General features: G+C 42.4%; 2 non-coding genes across 2 annotated transcripts; both read right to left on the bottom strand.

Moving 5' to 3' along the window:
- Positions 1 to 397: 397 nt before the first annotated feature.
- Positions 398 to 470, bottom strand: Trnaa-cgc. The gene has a single exon. It is a non-coding gene; the product is annotated as a tRNA-Ala (tRNA).
- Positions 471 to 749: 279 nt separating this feature from the next.
- On the bottom strand, positions 750 to 822 carry Trnaa-ugc. The gene has a single exon. It is a non-coding gene; the product is annotated as a tRNA-Ala (tRNA).
- Positions 823 to 8,003: the final 7,181 nt, after the last annotated feature.

An 8,003-nucleotide genomic window follows, 5' to 3' on the forward strand; every position in this document is an offset into this window, starting at 1 on the left:
CAACTGAGCGCGCTATCATCTGAGCTAATGCACCGAATTGTGCTCATCGGTTTTGTTATTCGTTTACTTTTACTCTTTAATCTTTTACTTGTTTCATGCGGTCATGCTGGAGCACGGAATATAAATTTTGTTTTTAAATCTCAGAATTTTCAAAGTAAATAAAAATGAAATCAATTAATAGATTATTGAAAACAAAAGTAGGTTTATTGGTGAAGCATAAGATTTTGGTTTTAAACGTGATGACCTAATCTTAGATTTATTCAAGGGTCGATAAAAGAAGTACCAGTTGAGCACTGGCGTCCACGCAATCGACTTACCTCTCCCCCAAAACTGTTGGCCAAAATTCGAAACAGGATAACTAAAACAGATATAGTAGAGCTAATATTATTAGATAATTTGGAGAATCCGGGTATCGATCCCGGTACCTCTCGCATGCGAAGCGAGCGCTCTACCATGTGAGCTAATTCCCCAACCGCAATTGGCGGCTTTTCTTAGTACTATATTAATAAATGTGCCAATGGTTTATTAACAAGTGCGTCGCGTATTTCGTCTGTATCTTCTGAGTTCAAATGCTACCGAGGTCGATTTAGCCTTTCATTCTTCAAGGGACGATAAATGAAGAACTAATTGAGCACTAGGGTCAATGTAATCGACCTACCCCTCCCCCCGAAATTGCTGGCCTTGTGTCAAAATTTGAAACATAATAACTAAAATAAATATATTAGAATTAACATAATGCTTGTATAATGTGGAGAATCCGGGGATCGATCCCGGTACCTCTCGCATGCAAAGCGAGCGCTCTACCATCTGAGCTAATTCCCCATCTCCTGCTGCTTCTGCTTTTCTTATGTATTAATACTTTATTAAGAAAAGTGTTAATACTTTGTTAATAAACGCGGAGAGCTGACGGAATCGTTAGCACTCCGGGCAAAATGCTTTGCGGCCGAGGTCGACTTTGCCTTTCACCTTTCCGGGGTCAATAAAATATATGCCATTTGAGCCCTGGGTTCGATGCAATCGACATAACCCACCATCAAAATTGCTGGCCTTGTGCTAAATTTGAGACCATGATTACTAACTTGATACTATACTATAAACACTAATGTTGTTTTGATCAAGGTCAGCCCTCTACAGCAGACATATGACTTATAGGCTTTCCTGATAGAGAAATAGACACATTCAAATACAAACGCAGATACACATACTCTTTTACTCTTTACTCTTTTACTTGTTTCAGTCATTTGACTGCGGCCATGCTGGAACACCGCCTTTAGTCGGGCAAATCGACCCCGGGACTTATTCTTTGTAAGCCCAGTTCTTATTCTATCGGTCTCTTTTGCCGAACCGCTAAGTGATGGGGACGTAAACACACCAGCATCGTTTGTCAAGCAATGCTAGGGGGACAAACACAGACACACAAACACACACATACACATACATATATATATATACATATATACGACAGGCTTCTTTCAGTTTCCGTCTACCAAATTCACTCACAAGGCATTGGTCGGCCCGGGGCTATAGCAGAAGGCACTTGCCCAAGATGCCACGCAGTGGGACTGAACCCGGAACCATGTGGTTGGTTAGCAAGCTACTTACCACACAGCCACTCCTACATACTTTTACACACAAACATACACCTGTTACTGTTTAAGGAATACATTTTCATTGGTCAGTTAGTCGTCTGTTATATGGCAGACGACAAGCTAAATAACTCTCAAATATATCTTGCTAGGATAAGTTTTTTGCTTTGAATAGGATAAGCTAGGCTTAGATTTATTTGAATAGGATAAGCTAGGCTTAGATTTATTTGAATAGGATAAGCTAGGCTTAGATTTATTTGAATAGGATAAGCTAGGCTTAGATTTATTTGAATAGGATAAGCTAGGCTTAGATTTATTTGAATAGGATAAGCTAGGCTTAGATTTATTTGAATAGGATAAGCTAGGCTTAGATTTATTTGAATAGGATAAGCTAGGCTTAGATTTATTTGAATAGGATAAGCTAGGCTTAGATTTATTTGAATAGGATAAGCTAGGCTTAGATTTATTTGAATAGGATAAGCTAGGCTTAGATTTATTTGAATAGGATAAGCTAGGCTTAGATTTATTTGAATAGGATAAGCTAGGCTTAGATTTATTTGAATAGGATAAGCTAGGCTTAGATTTATTTGAATAAAGTTTGCTTGACCAGAGTGGAACGTTTATTGTCATGGGACAACTGGATCGGTTCGAACTGAGTCTTTTTAGCAACATTATTTGTCTTCATTGAGAAACATCAGGGAGACGATTATATAAGTCGCACTCCAAGGCTGCGAGCTGGCAGAAATGTTAACATGCCGGGCGAAATGCTTAGCGGTATTTCGTCTGTCGTTACGTTCTGAGTTCAAATTCCGCCGAGGTCGACTTTGCCTTTCATCCTTTCGGGGTCGATAAATTAAGTACCAGTTACGCACTGGGGTCGATGTAATCGACTTAATACATATGTCTGTCTTTGTTTGTCCCCTCTATGTTTAGCCCCTTGTGGGTAATAAAGAAATAGAAATAGGTATTTCGTCTGTCTTTACGTTGTGAGTTCAAATTCCGCCGAGGTCGACTTTGCCTTTCATCCTTTCGAGGCCGATAAAATAAATACCACTTGGATGATATAATACCACTAGGTATGATATAAATACCACTAGGGATGATATAATCGACTGGCTCCCTCCACAGGGCGGGTTATGTCGATAGCACCGACCCCAGAGCTCAAATAGCATATATTTTATTGACCCTGGAACTGTGAAAGGCAAAGTTGACCTCGGCCGCAAAGCATTTTGCCCGGAGTGCTAACGATTCCGTCAGCTCTCCGCTGACGAAGTATTAACACTTTTCTTTATAAAGTATTAATACATAAGAAAAGTAGAAGTAGCAGGAGATGGGGAATTAGCTCAGATGGTAGAGCGCTCGCTTTGCATGCGAGAGGTCCCAGGATCGATACACGCATTCTCCACATTACCGAAGCATTTTGTGAATTCTAACATTTTGTTTTATTTCAAATTTTGATACAAGGCCAACAATTTCTGGGGAGGGGTTGGTCGATTACATGGACCCTAATGCTCAACTGGTACACCCAGATTCTCCAATCGTTGTGTTTTACTATATTTGTTTTATTTATTAATGGTTACGGTTAGTATGGAATGGAAGCACTCCGTCGGTTACGACGATGAAGGTTCCGGTTGATCCGAATCAACGGAACAGCCTGCTCGTGAAATTAACGTGTAAGTGGCTGAGCAATCCACAGAACACGTGCACCCTTAACGTAATTCGGGGTATTCAGCGTGACACAGAGAGTGACAAGGCCGGCCCCTTGAAATACAGGTACAACAGAAACAGGAAGTAAGAGAAAGTGTTGTTGAAAGAGTACACAGGACAGCACCACCACCATCCCTGCCGGAGCCTCGTGGAGCTTTTTAGGTGTTTTCGTTCAATAAACACTCACAACGCCCGGTCTGGGAATCGAAACCGCGATCCTATGACCGCGAGTCCGCTGCCCTAACCACTGGGCCATTGCGCCTCCTTACGGTTAGTATATTATAGTATCGAATATTTTCACTGATTGGGCAGTTTATTTCAAACTACAGCTTCATTAACCTTGCAAAACTTTGTACACAGAATGCTTTTTTAGTTGAAGCCGCGAGTATCGAGTTAGGAAATGGCCTTCCAAGACTGAGACGGAGTGAAGACTCAGCTTCGCATGTGTACACACCACACACACACACGCACACACATATAGGCATACACATACAGACGCACCCAAGTACAGATGTTTAAATACATATATGTGCTCATTTACGTTATTTATGTGTGTGTATGTGTACATGCGTGTGTATGTGTACATGCGTGTGTGTGTGTACATGCGTGTGTGTGTGTGTGTGTTTGTGTGTGTGTGTGTGTGTGTGTGTGTGTGTGTGTGTGTCTCAGAGGACATCATAAAACTGCAGAAAGACCTGAACGAAATCTACAAATGGGCTAACAAAAATAACATGCAGTTCAATGCTATGAAAATTCAGGCCCTCCACTATCGGTCCAACACCAGGCTAAAATCGGAATACACTGGACCAGAATGCAATATGATCCCAGAGTCACAGTCGGTGCGTGACCTGGGGGTTCACATAAGCAATGATACAACATTCCATGGCAACACTGTGCAGGTGAGTGACTGGATGGATTCTGAGGGCATTCAGAACCAGGAATAGGGAAACCCCACTATTCCTATGGAAGATTTTCGTTCTCAGCCGCTTGGTCTAGTGCCCCCAACTATGGTCCCCAGAGATTGTGAAAGAAACTGTGGAACTCGAAGCAATCCTGTGCCAATACACAAAGAAGATTGACTCGATGCAAAACATGGGTTACTGGGAGAGGCTAAAGGAGCTGAGTCTCTATTCCCCGGAGACATGATGAAAGAGATATGCGGTGATATATATTTGGAAGATCTTGGAGGGTCTAGCTCCCAATTTTAGAATTGACAGCTAAACCAATCTTCGAACTGGACAGCACTGCATCATACCAAAGATCCCGTCTTCCCCATCTAAAATAAGGACACAGTACTCCAATAGTCTGGGTTTCATGGGCCCGCACTTGTTCAACATCCTTCCGGGCAACCTTAGAGATCTACATGGTGTTGATGTGGAAGTTTTCAAGGAACATCTGGAAAAGGTTACTATCTGAGATACCAGATGGACCCACATCGCGGCAAGAGACGCAAAGAAGAGCAGTTCCGTCCAACTCACCACTTTACCAAAAACAATATCGGAAACGACACCGAGTAACTACAGGTGGTGCACCAGTATGACATCAGCCCTGGGCTGAAACCAGTAAAAGATATGTATGTATGTATGTATGTATGTATGTATGTATGTATGTATGTATGTATGTATGTATGCATGTATGTATGAATGTATGTATGAATGTATGTATGTATGAATATGGTACTTAAGTTAAAGGCAGCAGAATTTTGTATGGTATTATCCATATAAATCAAATGGTGATTAAGAATGTGCATTGTCCGTTTAATTAAAAAAATTCTATATGTGGCTGAAGATTGCTCGACATTTTAAAACTGATGTAATATTTACAGTGTTTAATAAAATGAAGTAGCATGAAACAATTGTACTACACTACCTTAGATATCCTTGTTGCTTATTTTGGATATATATATATATATATATATATATATATCTATATATATATGTGTGTGTGTATTATAAGTCCTTTGCCGATCTTTATATTGACCAGTCTCCAAAAATAACTTACACGCTTGCACGCAAGCCGTTTTACTGCACTTTAGTAGTTTACTGATGTTCAAAAAGGAAACTTTTTGCTGCTGGAATATCACAATTTTTGCTCTCTTGACTGGACTGAGGCTACGTTTCTAGCCCTATTTTCCTTCTTAGGTAGAATAAATCCACCAACCCAGGGCCAGAGATAAAAGTGCCTGTTATTAAACCTTTCATTCGCGTCTTCCAAATCACCTTTCTTGCTACTACGATGAGAAAGCAATTCTTACCTTCTTTCGATAGGAAATCCGGTGGGTCAATTTTTACTATTGACTCAGTCGATAACTGTACTCTTCCTGTACTTGACAATAGTTGTTCAGCATAAACCCACACATCTGAAACCACCAAACACTGAACAATAGCATGCGGGACGGTTTCCCTGACTCGCCCACATCTTGGACAGGTCGGTAGGTTAGGGCCACCATGATTGCGAGTTTGTCCCGGACAGGTAAGGCTCCTCGGTAACATTGCCATGCCAAAGACGTCTGGAAGTTATCCAGTGTCTTCGGCCCGAATGTACCTTGGAACATATTGGCCAGCTGATTATTGTCGAGACCTAAGGCTTCCCCAAGCTATCTTCACATTTCGTCTCTACCAGCCCTCTATAGAAGAATGTGATAGAACCACTACCGCGGGTGTTACCCGATAGATGGAATATCCGGAGAGCCTTACGACACTCCGTACACCATGTACCCAACTTCGATCTACGATAGAACCAGACATCCAGTCCCCCGAAGTAAGTGAACATGGGAAACACTGTTTCGCGCCAGCGGAGACCACAACACCCGATCACATCCAGATGGATCCACAGATGCTCTCCACCTCAGCGCGGTGCCTGCGCATCATCAGCCAGGCAACCGTAGCCCACCCTTTAAACGGTTGTTGGCAGCAATTAGAGTGCCCACAAGCGTATTCGAACCCTTCCACAAGAAGCGGAAGAGCTGTCTTTCCAGCTTGCTCAACCTCGAATCAAAGCAGGGAACGGCGGTTAGGCGGTAGGTGATGACCGATGCGACGAACACATTGGCCACCTCCGCCCTCCCTGGCTCAATTTTCGCAGCAATGGCTCAAGAGCCATTACATACAAAAGCGGGGAGAGGGGACACCCTTGACGAACCGAGCGTTTGAAGCTGAGCGGCTTAGATAAAAAGTCATTCACCCGAACTACCGAGTCGATGTTGTTATAAATTTCAATGATCCACCTGACGAAGCTAATACCCAGGCCGAACTGTGCCAGAACGGACACCAGGTCTATCCTATCAAAAGCCTTTGATTGGTCTAAATCGACCACTGTCCCTCCCTTGCAAGAATCATTATGAAACTCTTTTACAGTGTACTGTAGGCGGGAAACGGCACATGCCTGTGCCTTCCCGATCAAGCCATCCGCGATACGTGCCAATCTTTTCGAGAACACTTTGGTCAAAATCTTCAACTCTGTGTTTAGCAGAGTGATGGGTCGAAAATTATCAATGCAGTCCCCCCTTGTTCGGGTCCTTTCCGACAAGCCTCACCATTCCCCGGCGCACAGATCCGGGAATGAACTCATTCTGCTGCCAGTTCGCATAGACATTCGCCAGCAGGTACCCGAACAAGTCTGGCATACTCTTATACAGTTCATAGGGTAGACCAACTAATCCCGGTGCCTTACCCGCGTCGCGGTGCGCCATAGCCTCAATTACCTCCTCAGGCGTGATCGGCCCTTCACAACACTCCGCGTCAAGCTCTGAGAGGCGCGGTAGCTAAGCTAAGCTAAACTAAGCTAAGCTAAACTAAGCTAAGCTAAACTAAGCTAAGCTAAGCTAAGGTCCCTCTTTTTGTCCGGTCCGCTTCCCCCACCCCGAAAAGCTGGGCGAAATGCTCCTGAAAGACCTCACGCATCTCCTCTGGCTCGTTTATCAACTTACTTCTTTGGTTCATCAAAGATTGAATTGTGCCATCATTGCCACGTTGGGCTTCCACCACTCGGGCCCCTCCTGCTGCTTTGATTCCTTTACAACCAATGTACGAATCCTGGCTCCAACAATGCAACCCATGTTAGGCTTCGAGATGCTGGTTTAACGCCAGTCTCTTGGCCGTCACCTGAGCTGCAGAGACATATTCCATTGCTTCCTCCAAGTCCTTAGCTAATGCTAATCCCTTCCTAGTATATCTATATATATAAAACTAAGAATGTGTGTCTGTATGTCTATTTGTCCAGCTGTCTGTCTGTCTGTGTCAATCCCTAAAACTTGAGAACTACACAACCAATTTCATTCAAATTTTACACATGCCTTACTTAGGGTCCATGGAGTATCATGGGCAAAACATTGTTTAACTTCTTGCCTAGGGCGAGCCCATAGCAATCATATCTTCTCCACTATGAATCCCTATAACTTGAGAACTACAAAACCAATTTCATTCAAATTTTAGACATGCCTTACTTAGGGTCCATGTTGCCTAGGGCGGGCCCACAGCAATATCATATCTTCTCCACTATTTCAGTATTACGTGTTAAAAGTGAAATAAAACAGCTCTCTGTGGATGTATATATATATATATATATATATATATATATATATTATATATATATATATTATATATATATATATATATAAAAACTTACTTGGAGAACAGAAAAGAAGGAAACGAAGCGAGGGCGCTCAGTCATGCAATAAATTAATAAATAAAATATATGCATACATACATA

This window comes from Octopus sinensis, linkage group LG5 (genome assembly GCF_006345805.1).
Source record: "Octopus sinensis linkage group LG5, ASM634580v1, whole genome shotgun sequence".
Lineage (NCBI taxonomy): Eukaryota > Metazoa > Mollusca > Cephalopoda > Octopoda > Octopodidae > Octopus > Octopus sinensis.